Genomic DNA, 11,482 nt, shown 5'->3' on the forward strand with positions numbered 1-11,482 from the left:
CCTCATTTCTATGTTTTGAATGAGCTGCTGCCACCGGTCATGTCTCTAGTCGAAGCTTGCTTATTGATTTATGATCAATTTCAGCCCACTTGCCTCACCAGTAATGGCTCTCAGTTAAGTCCATGGGTGGGGATTGATGGGAGGAGACAGTGAACACCCTCGGGGGAGTTGTAGCAGCAGCTGGAGATGATTCTATAGCTCTCCTGGCTTCACATCAAAGTTCAAAATAAATTAGCTTGCCTTTCTGGTGGCTGTCACTTGCGAGGCTGCATCCACGCCAGGAACAACTGAGCAGAGCCAGCCCTGTGCTTATTCTACTCAGGGCAGTCCAATTTCTGAGGGATCCGACAACAAGATTTAGGCCCCACATTACATGGAAGGGGCTTCATGCCTGTTATAGGCAGATGACCCAGACGCCTGAAAATTTCTGAGGCCGATAGTTTTGGGCATATTTCAGGCGTCTTTGGGGCACAGGGCTTGGGGGAGAAATTGGTCATTTTTGTCACCATTTTCTGTCTGGAGAAACAGCACAACAAGGATCAACACCTAACCCCTGATGTTAGCCAGCACTCTCTGGAAATGTGCATTAGGCGAGGATGGATTCAAGATCAGTCCTGATGCCCCCGCCCCCTTCCAATAGCTGGATAGCCTGACAGCACACACTGTTGAGGCTCACTTGTGTTGTAGACATTCTGGTTAAGTACTGGAAGATGCCAGATGGAATTATACCCCAGAAAAGTGTCAACATCAGGAGAAGAAAGGAGCAGAAAATATTGGCAGGGAAAAAAGGGTAGTTTGCATGTTGATGAGGGCTTTTTTCAAAGCTAGGCATAAACTGACAGCAATGATAAGTGAATTTTTTTTAGATTACCAACACCTTTAATGAGGTTTTAAGGCATGGCTGCCTTAGTGTCCAAACAGTTACACCATAGGTTTCCCTGCAGCACCTGTTTAATGCCACTTCTGTCTTTGAACAGCTAGGGGCATTTCTGTGCTATGAATTATGGACCTTTTCAACATTTTTTCTCTTTTATTTTTACAGTTAGAACACTGGATGGGCTACTTCCAGCAGATGGGCCTAAGGAACTTTCAAAGATGGAAATAGGGGAATATGTTTAAGGACTAGAGCAGAAAATGACTCTAGGACATTGTGTTTTAGCAATTCATTTTCAAGATTAAAAAATTAAAAATTGATTTTTATACTGTATGCATTTATATAAATATTGAATTTGACATGGTGGTGCTGATTGGACAGCTCCAGTGCTGGTTTACTGGGATTTGCTGCCCTGGGAATGGGAGGAAGGATCTGAAACCAGTAAACTGATATAAATGTGCAAAAGGAATAAGCACCATATCTAGACAATAATGCCGACCGTAAAGTGGTTAATGGAGGGAAGGCCTTTCGGTATACTGGAAATCTTATCTGCAGATAGCAGTGCACTTTGCAATTTTAAGACATAGTGAAGTATTATAGCACTAGATTACAAATGGTCAATATGCACATTTTGGACAAATGCATTAAGGGGGAGATTTTCAGTGGGTTGTTGTGAACAGGAAGGCAACACCTGAAGATTTGGTGGAAGCACATTCAATAGTAACTTTCAAAAGGGAATTGAATAAATACTTGAAAAGGAGGCATTTCCAAGGCTAAAAGGGGAGTAGGATTAATTAGATAGCTCTTTCAATGAGCCGGTACATGCACAGTGGGCCTAATAGCCTCTTTCTGTGCCACATGATTCTGTGATTTGCTCTGTTATTTGTTGGGATTGTAAATATGGATACATTAACAATTTTGTTACATGTAGCAAACAGAGCAGATCTTCCTACTAAAACTCATTGTTGCAATTTCTTAAAATGACTTGAAAGCTTAATCGTGCTTTAGCAATAAACCACTGGCAGTATTCCTTGATTACTAACTCATTAGGACATAAATGTTGGAGGATTAAATTTGATTTGTTCATTGCTGCTTCACTGTTTGGATACAGTGAGCGCAGTAGCTTTTGCTGGAATGTCTATCTGTGTCTGTAAGTGAGTGAATGTTGGGTGAGGAATGGAATTAAGTTCAGCTGCTATGTCCTCCATGGTCAAATATCTTGCTGCCATTCAGCCTGTGATTTTCCTTCCATTTGCTTTAATGGGCAGGGAGATCGTAATTGTGGTGAGTGCACAAATGGATAATATAGGCCTCACTGTTTAGGCTGAAACATGACGGATGGCTGCCTGGGTGAGGTGCTGGAGGTGAGCTGCCACTTATGGGCTTCCATCCCGTGAAGAGTCAGTGCTTTCAAGAGAGGAGGGGGAAAATTGGAAGAAAAAAAATGAAAGATCACCAAACACTTTTCGATGAAAACTCAAAAGGTGCTCCGGATATTTTAAAGTGCCCAGTGGAATATTACTGGATACCGAATTCTAGTTTTATAGTACTGTATGACCAGTCATTAGTCTTATTTTCAATTATTCCCCTCCAAATAAAAATCCTAGCTAATAACCAAAATACTGAAGAAATGTGTTGAATCCTGATGTCAACCTTCTTACTGAATTGTGATGGAATACATTGCAACAATTAATCTGAACTTTAAAAAAAAGTGAACCCTGTGTAAATTAGCATTGCTGCAACATATTTCTATGTGGATTTGATATTAAGTAGTTTTGAGAGTAATCCAGAGTAAGCTGATAAGTCGAGGTTGATATTTACTAATATAGTATTACCATGTATTATTTAAATATTAATCATGTTTGAAAATGAAGACAATAATTACTACTGTAATTTTTGGATGAAATGCAATTTATCAACGAAACTCTTAGCAGTGTAAACTGCTGGAAATTATACTGCTTTGAAGTTTAAACATTGCAACATGTATAGTTGTAATTTATGTAACTTTCTGTGAACTGTATTTAAAATCTCTTACTTGTAAAAGTGTATCTTTTGAAATGGTGCTTCTGTTTTTAAATGAAATTGTTTTAATCCTTTCACCTGCTTTTGCTACTTTTACAGCTGCCTTGGGACAGAATGCTGGCATTGGGTTCAATAGCGAGCTGGAATCGTTTGGGTGTTACAGAGGGAAGGGTGGTAATGAGCATCAGCATGTTTGTTTTGTTTTCCAGAATTAATGGTCATTCATTATTCATGTACAATGATTTTAATAGGAGTGAACACATACACAATGCAATAATATGGAGAATGATAAACATCTGAGAGTGAATACAAGGCAATAAATTGTTTGAATTAATCAAAGGATTCAGATTGAACCATGAGGGAAGCTCAAAAAAATTACTATCAATAGATAATCCCTCCAATTAGACTACTGCCTTGTGCTCACTCCAAGTGTATATATTATGGTATTAGCATATATTGTTAATTTGGTAGAACAGTTCTGTTCAGTTTGGGGACTATGTTTGAACTGCTCGTGGTTGTCAGTGAAGACCCTGTCTCTCAGAAATAGTTAGTAATTATGTAAAAATACTTGGATTTATATAGCGCCTTTTCATGTGACAACACTTCAAGTTGCTTGACCCAGTAAAATATGTCTGGGGTTCAAATAGAGCAGACATTCTGCATCAGCAATGCCCCATAAATAGTAATGAAATAAATGGCTAGATTTATTGGTTGTGGGAGAAATGAAGGTTAGGATGCTTGTGGAATTTCCTGGCCACCTTCTAAGTAATGCCATGGGATCTTTAAAGTGGAGCTGTACAGCCCTGGTAGGATCCCAGTTTAGCATGTTATCTAAAGGACGGAGGAAGCTGCAAAGTTCTGTGGGCATATGTAATATATGGAGATGTACTTGGGTTAGTGTGGCTTGTGAAAGATAAACTATTCTGTAAGTATTGCTCCATGTTTGCTTTTTCTATCCGGTTAGACTTCTAGCAGGTCCCCTAAATTCTGCCAGGTTGTGCAACCCTGTTCAGTCTGCAGCAAGGATACAACAAGTTTGTAAGCTCCCCATTCCCTAACGATACCACTTGGCGTGAGGTTTTGCATTGAAACATGAGTTATAAGCACATTCTCCTACAATCTGCAAATGCTACAAATTCAAGTGAACTAAAGACCTGCTCGGGTCTGGGAAAAAAACCCCGACCCAAACCCGACAGAACAACATCGGACCCGAGCCCGACCCAGCCTGCGTCCTTCCATTTTTTCCCGCACCCGAGCCGAGCCCGACTCGACCACTGGATTGTTCACTTTGTCCAGTTGACAGCATTTGTTTTACATCCACAGTGCACTCACTGTACTTGCCACTTCTGGATGGATGGAATGGAGCTGCAGCATGAGCGTGATGATGTCATAGAGATTCTCGCTCAGTCACTGCGCGGACTCAGAGTCTGTGGAGTCTGGATGCACGTTTCCTTCCTTAATGTCCTGGACTCACAGCTCAGGCAGGCTTTTCAAATTTTGATGCTTACTTACTCAACTTCCCTTTTCCTCCCAGCAGAGCAAAAGGTAGTACTATGTGTGTCCGACCCAGCCCAACCCGACCACAGCCCAAAAGCCGGACCTGGAAGAGCGACCCGACCTGACCCTGACACATGTTGTCGAGTCGGGTTCGGGTTGGGTAGCAGGCCTTTAAAGTGAACGATCTGAATTTCGAATGGTTGATTTCCGATATGATTTATTTGTACAGGTCTTGGTATCTTTTACTTAAAGATTATGTTAGTTGTGTTTTATTTCCCTTTTGATGGCTTTTGTGGTGTCCTATATTATAGAAAAGCAATCACAATGAGCCTGGGTAATAGGCTGATTCTTGGGAGCTCAGTAAAATGAAAGTGAGGTAAAAGTAGGAAATACATACAGAAAGTCATAGAAAGTAACAGACCAGAAGGAAAAATAGATATACGTAGGAGGGGAATGAGCAGGGATAGGACAGTATGAAGAGGAAAAATGTGAGTAATTACTAGTTGTGGGCAAGTGGAAGAAATCACTTAGAATAATTCCAACAACAGCATACAAAATCCATAAACCATTTCTATGCACCCTTTACCCTTGATATAATTTTATAAAATAACTAGCTCGGAAAATATTGCACATAACGTTTTTTGAGGGTTTTTACAGATTCAGTTTGCATTGAGTTTGAGCACACTGAAGAGATATTTTCTGGTTTCTGATGCACAGAATCCTTAGGGAATGGAGAATGGTGTGAGTTATAATGGAAGCAGATGGCATGAGAGATGTAATGAAAGCAATTGAGGTGAAATGACATTTGGCTCCTACAGTGACTAAGCAAGTGAATTGTTGAATGGTAATATAGATTAGGACGTCTGAGGTTCCATCCCCAGTCTATGCTCAGCTGATCTCAGCTAAGGGAAGAGTAGGGCAATGTAACTGACCTCTATGGCCCTTGCTTAGGGAGGAGAACATTGAACAGGTTTCCTCCCTACTGATCACTGTCCAGCAAACCTTGTTTGATTTGTAGATGCATAAATATTAATAAAGATAGGTTTGAGCTGTGATGACCCATGGACATAAAGCTTCCAGAATATTGAAGCTCACACTTGAATAATCACTTGTGTGAGATAAAAGAGAACTGACATAGAAACATAGCTCAATAAAGAGTTAAGACCTTCAGAGGAGGAAAGGAGGCGAGAAAACTTGAGAGGAAGAAAAGGTCAAAGATGTGATGATATCATATGAATAGTGCTTGGGTGTAATATGGTTATGTTTTAACTAATTCATTTATTGGAATTTCAGTATGTTTCATTGTAACATTATCCAATAGTCTATGTTCATACATCTGTGGTATAAATGAAGGGTGCTCTACTCCCAACTGTAGATACCTTCTATTTAATTAATGAGGGTAACTTATAGGGTTAGTATTGCAAACTGATACTGGTACCATGGTTCATTATCAGATTGGAAGCATGAGGCAGAGATGGATCTATAACATTGTAGGGCCTATTCTGTGACCCTTGGACTTGTTTGGCGATGTTCCACACCTGCAGCAGAGCTTGGTGAGATCAGCCTTATAACTCGTGAATAATGGAGGCAGTTTCAGTGCAAAACCTCATCCCAAATGGTATCATTAGGGAATGGGAAGCTTAAAGATTTGCTGGATCCTTGCTACAGACTGAACAGAGTTGCACATCCAGGCCCTGTTTAGGGGACCTGATAGATTTCTATCAGTTGCATAAATGGATAGAGAAAGCAAACCTGGAGCAATACTTTCAGATACACCAGGGCAAGGGGGAAAAAAGCTGGGTTGCTGAGGACAAATTTAGAATAGATGTCAAGATGTTTTTGACTACAATAGTTGGCATGGCTGCCAGATAGGGTGATTTAGGATGACTCTTTGAAGAAAAAGGGATATGTTGTCGTGGGAAAACAGTTGGGTTTGTATTCAGGAAGAATGAGTTTTATTGGGCCACAGGGCCTTTATCATATACACGTCTTGGAATGTTGTGAATTGAATCCCAGGAAGCTATTCCAGATGGGTGAAAGGGTTAATATTATGCTTTTTCCAATCTTTGTGTCCAAGGAAGCCACAGAAAATGGCTCCCACTTTACACACCTGCAACAGAAATGAAACATCCCAGAAATTTGTCCATCCAAGCTTCTAGATGTAACAAAGAAAGTAATACTTAAAAAAAAATAAAATCTGCACTGGGATCACTTTCTCCCCCCCGCCCCTTGTAGTACTTTGTAATTGAAATGCTTCATTGTACAGGCTGTATTTATGGACCTGATATGTATGGTGACAGCACATATTGCAAATATGATGCAGGCAATATAGAATGAAGATTTTCATTTTGGTAGCTCCAATGCTTGCTGTAGGTTTCTCTTAGAAGAGCAGGACAAAGACTTCGAAAATATATTAATGCTACTCCCCCACTTTAACTGGGGACTGTAATCTCAGATTCATGTTGATATGGTGTGATAATCCAAGATACCTCGAATACTGCATGAACAACTAGGAAACTGTACTGTACATTTGCATAAATTATACTTTGTGCAGCAAAAAAATGTAGAAATCTCTTTAGCCTTTTTCTTTTGTACTGTTGTGTATGTGCCATGCACAAGACCATTTAAACCTATATATGAAGTTATTTATTAAAAATTATTTTATCAATAAGTTAAATATGTTTCATGGGTTTATATTTGAGTTATGCTTTTTTTTTGCTTTATTTCATTAATTTTTAATTTTTTGTTGCATTTTTCACATCAGCTCACCCAATTGGCTTGGTAAGTACACCTATTGTGGTACTGAGGCATACAGACCAAGATCCGAGAGCTGACCTTTTGTGCGTACTCAGTTGATTCCAGATCGGCAGCAGAGGTGCTGCAAAGAGCCAACAAGGGCCTAAGGTTTGGGTGGAGAAAAATCAACCAGAATTTCCATTTCTGATCATAAGCCAATAATTCCCTACCACCCCTCCTCTCGCCTGTCACCTTGTCCCCACTGGAAAGTGGATGTGATTTGAGGAAAGGATTGAAGTTTAGTTGTAATGCACCTTTGTGGTTGAAAATATTTCGGCACTCACTGTCTAGACTTTAACATAAAAGAATGATATGTTAGATATGATAGAGTGCAGTTCTATCAAAGTCAACACCTACAACAATGTGCTTTTATATTGTGCCCTTAACATAGTAAAATGTTCCAAGACACTTTAGAGAAGAGTTGAATCACAAAGTGAATCTTCTGTGAGAGATGTATTTAAGCACAATGTGAAAATTATATTAAAATGAATTTAGATTCAATTCTGCAATTATTTTTTCACTGAGTGCTGCATCTCAACTCATCTGTATGAAATAGGCAATGCATATCCTCGGATTTCAGGAAGTGATTATTTAAAGCTGTATCATTTGATCTTTTATCGCTGCAAACTAATTTCTTAAAATGGGCATTGGATTGAGTATTCCCCTCTGAGTTGTTTTGCAGGTAGAAGATGAGGGATGTGAGGCTGATTCTCTTATACCAGAGGTGGACTAGCCAGAATTGCCCTTGCCCAAATGGGCATGTCTACAGACCTAGACACACTCCCCATGGAAAGCTGCTGTTACAGGCTTTGCTTCACCAGGGAGTCAGTGCTGGCATTGTGCAGTCTGCTTGGAGCCTTTGCTCCAGACTATTTCCATCACAGATTCCTCACTGTCAGTGGCTGTCAAGGTCACTACAGCCCTGAGCTTTTATACTCTTAGCTCATTTCATGTCGCCTCTGGGAACATCAGTCAATCAGTCAAGATGTTTCCACTTGTGGGGAAGATGAAAACTAGGGGCTATAAATAGAAGATAGTCACTAATAAATCCCAGAGGGAATTCAGGAGAAACTTCTTTACCTAAAGAGTAGTTAAATGTGGAACTTGCTATAACAAACAGTAGTTGAGTCGAATAACGTAGATGCATTTAAGGGGGAAATAGATAAGTACGTGAGGGAGAAACGAATAGAAGGTTATGCTGATAGGGTTAGATGAAGAATGGTGGGAGGAGGCTCATGTGGAGCATAAGCACCAGCACGGACCTTTGGGCCTGTTTCTGCACTGTTCATTCTATGTAATCTGCAGTGCTTCAAGCAACTCATTGATGTATTGCTCACCAGGACTAACATTTTCATCACTTTCCAAATGCAAATCAGCAGCAAAATGAGGGGGCACTGTTTCTTTCCCATTTCACAATTCCCCAATGGCCAGAGTGTTACTGATGACACCCCTGTGGCAATCTGGGCCCTTCATGAAATTCCATTGCTTTTCTGAACCATAAGAAGTTGGATCCCATTAATATCCATATGTTCAGTGACCAGGAACACAGAATCATGCAGGTCAATGTTCACCGCCCGGGCAGCAGTCATGATTTCTTCATTTTAAGCAAATCCTCAGTTCTTGGGTTATTTGAAGGAGAAACCAGATGGGAAGGATAGCTTCAAGCAGATAAAGATTCTTCTCTTTAGCTCAGGCGCATGACAGCCTGCAACAGCGGGTGCATACAGTTACAATTAGGCTGACGCCACCAAGATAATTATTGAATATACATCCCACTCACCTATTACTCCTGTCCTTGATAACATATATTGGCTCCTAGACCCCTAACAGCTCAATTTTAAAATTCTCATCCTTCTCGGGCCCTCCCTATCACTGCAACCTCCTCCAGCCCAACAACAGTCACCCCAAACACTCTGCCCTCCAGCTCTAGCCTCTTGAGTATCCCTCTTTTCACCCCAACATTCACTCTCATGCCTTTAACCATCTAGGCGTAATGCTGCTGAATTCCCTCAAACTTCTCCTGATCCCTGTCCTTTCAGACCTTCCTTCAAACCCACCTCTTTGTCCGAAATGATTGCACCTCAACTCTTAGTCTCTTTCTTGATCGCTGAATATTGTTGTCTGATGATGCCTCTGTAAAGTGGGCTTGGGATGTTTTTCTGTGTGAAGCCTGTCATATCAATACAAGTTGTTATTGTTGTATAAGAATTTGAAGCAGTACTTGCGAAGCCTGAATTGATCGGGGATTGTATCACAGTACAGCCTACTGGAGTTTCCAAAACCATAGTGATCTGTTGCAGTGACATACCTTGGCAGCAAGAGGAGGACACAAACAATGACTCTGGAGAAATCCTCACCAGAAACACTTTTGAAGGCCGCACGAGTCAAACACCAGTCCTCATAGAACAGACCTTCACTTGAGCCTGAGCATGTTGAGCCTTCACCAACATTGTTCTCCGCACTATCTCGGGTACAATGGATGCCCATACAATATAGTTGAAACAAGGAGCAACCAAATGTTTAACCCTGGTGCTTCCCCTTGATGACACTGTGTTATGTGTCTTCTATATAACCCTGTGTTCCTCTTAGATACTTTACAAATAAGAAAAATGTTGATTGTGAACTAGTGCCTCTTAGTTCCGATATCACCTTGTGCTACATGGCATTGCCCTGATTGATGCTGCATTATTCAGGGTTTGGTTGGTTTGGCTGCTTTCTGGAACATCTTCTCTCATATAAAGTGGAGGCAGTACAGAGAAAGTTTACTAGACTAATACCTGGAATGGGCGGGCTGTCTTACAAGGAAAGATTGGATAGGCTAGGCTTGTATCCGCTGGAATTTAGAAGAGTAAGAGGCAACTTGATTGAAACATATAAGATCCTGAGGGGTCTTGACAGGGTGGATGTGGAAAGGATGTTTCCCCTAGTGAGAGAATCTAGAACTAGGGGTCACTGTTTAAAAATAAGGGGTCGCCCATTTAAGACAGAGATAAGGAGATGTTTTTTCTCTGAGGGTCGTGAGTCTTTGGAATTCTCTTCCTCAAAAGGCGGTGGAATCAGAGTCTTTGAATATTTTTAAGGCACAGGTAGATAGATTCTTGATAAGCAAGGGGGTGGAAGGTTATCGGGGGCAGGTGGAAATGTGGAGTAATCATTTCAGCCATTAACTCATTGAATGGTGGAGCAGGCTCAGTGGCCTACTCCTGCTCCTAATTCGTATGTACGTATAAAGGAGGAGATGTTGTTTGGACCAGGTAGCCTCAACCATGCCTACCCCAGCTATGCCCCTGCTGCTCGGCGCAATCTCAGCATGTTTACTGACCTGCAGGAGACCTATCATCTAAATAGAAATCACGGTGCCACCTACAGGAGTAACAGATACTTCGAATAGTTTCAGTGAAACACATGCACCGTGTACTGAATTTAATATATAACAGATAGTCAAAGGCACAGGGTAACTTTCAATTGTGGGTAAACTTGAAGAAGTTTAGCAAGAATTGAACCAGGACTCTAAGAATAATATCTTTCTGTTACATTAATCTTTTGTGTGAGCTTGTGGAATTTTTGAGACCCTCTGGCTTGTATGTACTAATGTCTTATTCTATAATTGAGGCTCAGTAATAGGACACATTGCAACCAGACAGATTGATGGTCTACACAAACAGGCAGCTAGCCCCACACAATACCTGCATCACTTCTTTAATAGAAAGCTGTTATGTGCACATGCACACACCATACTTTGCCCGTGTGGATTTTAACGTTTTTTAAATAAATTGTTGTGCTCCATTGCAGCAACAGTCCGCTTGGAATACACAGCAGTGAATGGGAAGTGGAGGCAGATGCTGAATAGTCAGGTGAGATTCAGGCCATACTTACACAAGTCCAAGTCACGGAGCAAAAGTATGCTACTGAGGGCGGTCCAGGTACACAAAATTGCCAATTCCAAACTCATAGATCATAGGTAAGACAATTTGTAAGTGTAAAGTGCATTTTCGAATGGAGCCAATGATGAAAAGGTAATAGAACTCTGACAATTTACAAGATATTTCGCCAATGATGGTGAGATTTTGCACCAATGAATTGTAATGGCCATTTCATTTTACAAAAAAATTCCTACAATACAACAGTGACTAGACTTCAAAAAGTACTCCATCGCTGTAAAGCGTTTTTGGATGTCCTGAGGTTGTGAAAGGTGCTATATAAATGCAAGCTTTTCTGTAAAAAGAAAAGAGATAATTTAGCACAAAAATTATCAAGCTGAAGGATATTAATACTGGATATTAATGGGAAGAT

Source organism: Heterodontus francisci, chromosome 25 (genome assembly GCF_036365525.1).
Source record: "Heterodontus francisci isolate sHetFra1 chromosome 25, sHetFra1.hap1, whole genome shotgun sequence".
Lineage (NCBI taxonomy): Eukaryota > Metazoa > Chordata > Chondrichthyes > Heterodontiformes > Heterodontidae > Heterodontus > Heterodontus francisci.